The 4,143-nt window shown below is 45.5% G+C and overlaps 2 long non-coding RNA genes across 2 annotated transcripts in view; one reads left to right on the top strand and one right to left on the bottom strand.

Annotated features, from left to right (window-relative positions):
• Positions 1-1,941, top strand: part of LOC116691128 (uncharacterized) — a 19,313-nt gene extending 17,372 nt beyond the window's left edge. The window contains exon 3 of the long non-coding RNA XR_004332429.1: positions 1,851-1,941. This is a non-coding gene — a long non-coding RNA (uncharacterized LOC116691128). The remainder of the gene's footprint in view (positions 1-1,850) is intronic.
• A 1,120-nt stretch (positions 1,942-3,061) lies between these two features.
• Positions 3,062-4,143, bottom strand: part of LOC116691129 (uncharacterized) — a 6,668-nt gene continuing 5,586 nt past the window's right edge. The window contains exon 3 of the long non-coding RNA XR_004332430.1: positions 3,062-3,073. This is a non-coding gene — a long non-coding RNA (uncharacterized LOC116691129). The remainder of the gene's footprint in view (positions 3,074-4,143) is intronic.

The raw sequence follows: 4,143 nt of genomic DNA, 5'->3' as shown, positions 1-4,143 counted from the left end.
ATTTTAAGCGAGAAATAGGCCATGCAGTTGCTGACTCTGTCTTCACTTCAGATTGCCAAAGATCAGTTTAAAAGATTTTTGTCTGTCAAGTCTCGCTCATCCCGCTCTTCATTTACTGGTCAGTACTCTACCAATCAGATTGGTCATTGAGTCCGACTGTGCCCGCCTTTTAACCGAGCATGTCAGGTCGGCCAAAATGAAGGACGATGGTCCCTCCGACGGCACGGAACACACCAAACAGACTCGAGTCACCGACCTCGCCTGACTGTCCGAATCCAAGTATCACAATATTAAAATAACATAACTTGATAACTTTCCGTCACTTTAGGATTTCCTCAACACCAAATATGGGCCTAACCTGCACTGGGCTGTGATGCTGTTCACCTTTTCTGCTTACATTACAAATAATGGCAAAATGTCCACCCAGTAAAGGCTTTTTTTCCACTAACGTTTGAGCCCATGATAATGACTTGGAAACTGTTAGCTATAGTTTCACTCTACACCAGAGTGGTGTGTGTGCAAATCTTCTGGTAGTATATCCTTGTTTATTTAAATATGTTCTTTTTTTATCTTGTAATCCTGCTACTGATCCCCATTTTCAATAAATGTATTGCATCGTGATTACGTTCTTTTCTTTAACTTTAACAAAAAACAATGACCTTTTTTGTATCCTGGTTACAGTATTAACCATAGCACTGTTGCACGTATTCCGTTACTCCCCAAATCTGAGGGCAGTGATATTACTTAGAGATACAGCGTATTACTTTCTCTTTAGACAGATTCATTGGATTTATAATTTGATTCCACACCACTGTGAAAATATGGGGCTATTATTTGTGACACAACGGGATAGGAGAGGTGGAATGGTTCCAACGCTGACTGATGTGGAGGGACACAATGTTTAAGGTAATGTTTTAAATCTTTCTGGTAAAGGTCACAGGTCACTGCCATTTCAGCAAAGTGGCCACTGGCTTTCTTAGGTCAGTTGGCTGCCCCCCCCCACACTTTAGTCCAGACTGAGATATATCAACAGTTTCCATTAAGTTGTGTATATGCATTTTATGTTCCCCAGAGGATGTAAAATAGGATGTATAATACTGGTTTTAGTGATCCTCTGACCTATCATATAGTGCAAATGTTTGATTTATACTTATCAATACTAATCCCTAAAGGATCAGTGTGTGGAATTAGTGGTATCTAGCGGTGAGGTGGAAGATTGCAACCAACCCTCACCCCTCACTTTCCAAGCGGTGGCCTTCAGGTAGTCTCATTTTTGGGATAGGTGAAAAATGTGCTCTGGTTTATTGGCATTCCTTTAAACCAATCACAATCGTCATGGGCGGTGCTAGGCGCCTCTGCAAAATAGCCACAGGAAGGAACTTATTTTGTTGGAAAGTGTGTACGTTCAAAAGTTGTTTTTGTCGACAGACTCCGATTGGACAGATAGTCTAGCTGTCTGTCTGGATTTACCCTGCAGAGATCTGAGGAGCAGTTACCCATAGTCCTCAGAAATCAACCAGAGGTTAGAACGCCAACACAAAGGAATGTAAATGTACTGTATTTATTTAGAGCTTTTCTAGTCTTAACAACTACTCAAAGCGTTTTTTACATCATACAGGAACCACTCACACACATTCATACACTGTGGCCGAGGTTGCCGTACAAGGTGCCACCTGCTCATCAGATACACACTCACACACATTTACACTCCGATGGCGCAGCATCAGGGGCAACTCGGGGTTCAGTGTCTTGCCCAAGGACACTTCAACATGGGAATGCAGGGCCAGGGATTGAACCACCAACTTTCCAATTGGCAGGCAACCACTGAGCCACAGCCGCCCCCGCCCAAGGCAATGGATATCCAGCCTAAATGATTGAAATCTGGCAGAATTTCCGTCGGCAACGGAGCAATCCCGGAAGTGGAACGTTTAGGGTGTAGAATAGCCTTCAAAGGGCCCCATCTAGAGCCAGTGTTTGGTTTGTCCGTTCTGGGCTACTGTAGCAACACAGCGGTGCAAAATGGCAAACTCTGTGGAAGAGGACCTGCTCCCTATGAAGATATGAAAGGCATATTCTAAGCTAACAAAAACACAATTCTTAGTTTCAGGTGATTATACACAAATGAAAACATAGTATATTATATTCCATTTCTGCCAATAGAGCCCTCCCTAAAAATTACACACTGATCCTTCAAGTTTATAACCAATCAGCTGCACTTTATGTCTAGTGCTCAATAGCTAAAATGCAAACACACTAAACCAACATGGTTAACATGATGTTATATCTGCTAAACATCAGCATGTCAGAATATGAAAAGTGAGTGTGTTAGCATGCTAAGATTAGCATTTAGCTCAAAGCACCACTGTGGCTAAATACTGCCAGACGTACAAATGTACTTGTTGACACATATCAAAAACATTTGTTACTCTCTCCAAAGGTTCATGTTAACAGCTTAGCTAAAACTTTTACCAAAACATGACTCCAGGCGCACATTACCGCCGTCTTCCTCTCTTTTTCTTCTTTCCAGTCCTCTCGTCTATTTTTACGGCGCTGGTGAGGCAGTAACAGATGGAGAGACAGAGTGCAGGGATGATGAGGACGTAAAATGTGCAACGTTTACTCATTTGCTTCTTTATTGTCTTTCGCTGCAGGAGCGGAGTGAGGGAGTGAGCGCAAAAACAAACCGGTGGGTACAAGGACACGGGCCTCCCGAGCCTCATTCACCAGCCAATCGGCCTTGATAGGATCCACCAGCTGCCAAGGATACACCGACTCCCTCTCTCTCTCCATCTATCCACCTTTGCCTCCCCACCTGTTCCCTCACTGTCAGTCAATTTTCACTCTCTTTTTGCTGTCTATTTGCCCCCCCTCTCCCCTTTACTGCCCTCCCCGTTCCTTTCTTCCTGCCTGTAACGCGGAGCGGTGATGGATAGACGTGTGCCGGCGTACAGAGGAACCTATTTGGACTGGTGTGTCAGCCCATCTTTATCAAATGTTGCAGAGGTATATTCTCTTGCTATGCTTCATTACTCTGGAATGGCGGTCCCTGAAATGTTTGACTGCTCTGTCTTCTCTTCTCAGACCCCCCTCTCCCACTCATTTAGCAGCTGTGAGCTGTAGTATTGGAGCTGTGGAGTGAGTGTGAGCATTGCTGTCTTCCTCTCTCTGCTGGCTGACCGGGGGAGCACAGCGATGCCTGGGGGGGGGGGGTTAGATATCGATTCCATTGCATGGCTGAGGCGCTAACAAAGCCCCTGCCCTGCCTACCCATTCTCATGACAACCAGCTGCCACACCGGGCCACCATTGGCTGGGCCTCAAAGCGCCTCTGCCAATCAAAACGCCACTGACAAGCCCCTGTTTCTGGGCATGACCTCTGGATGACATCACTAGAAAGACATTAAAGTAATAAAGAGCTTGGTAGTACAATACTGTAAAGGGCAGTGCAACGTAAAGACACATCGATCAGCGCATACAGATTCTAAACTGAGGAGTTTCACTCCTGGTTGAATGAAGGGTCAGCTCTCCTGCCATAGTCTCTCGGAGAAACTTTTCTCTCCCAGTCCATCTCTTCTGTCATAATATTGTCTGTATATCTGCGCCGCACACCTTGTCGGTGAGCTCGAGACTAAATGTGTGTGTGGATAAGGGTATATCACCCCCCGCAGGAAGTGGGGATCAATAGTAAATCCTCCTGAGCTGGGGGTATTTCTCCAGAGAGGTGGGGACTCTAAGCCGAATCAATGAGGAGCACAGACAGGCATCTTGGACTTGATGGAAGTTTGGAATGATGGGAATCAGGGCAAGGGCCAAATTATAGCAAACTATCATAAGGGGGTGGGGGGTGGGGAGCTCCAACTTCAGGTGGAGTTCCAGAACAGAAATGTCTCCTCATAGACAATCATTAGATCAATTGCGCCTAGCTCATTGTGTTATTTTCAACATTATTTCAAAGAAGGACAATGACTATGAAGCGGGTTGGAGCCGAACTGGAGGGCAGCCAGTTCAATTGCTAGATTTGATTGCAGTCATGTCAAAGCCCTCCCCGAGGCCAGTGGAGCCAGTGTTCTTCCACTAGCCCCATTTGGACCTGACTGGCCTTTCCCCAAATAGCCCGTTTGGCCCTATAATCCATGCCAGCAGT

This window comes from Etheostoma spectabile, chromosome 6 (genome assembly GCF_008692095.1).
Source record: "Etheostoma spectabile isolate EspeVRDwgs_2016 chromosome 6, UIUC_Espe_1.0, whole genome shotgun sequence".
NCBI classification, from domain to species: domain Eukaryota; kingdom Metazoa; phylum Chordata; class Actinopteri; order Perciformes; family Percidae; genus Etheostoma; species Etheostoma spectabile.
This window is presented reverse-complemented; position numbering and strand designations above follow the sequence as displayed.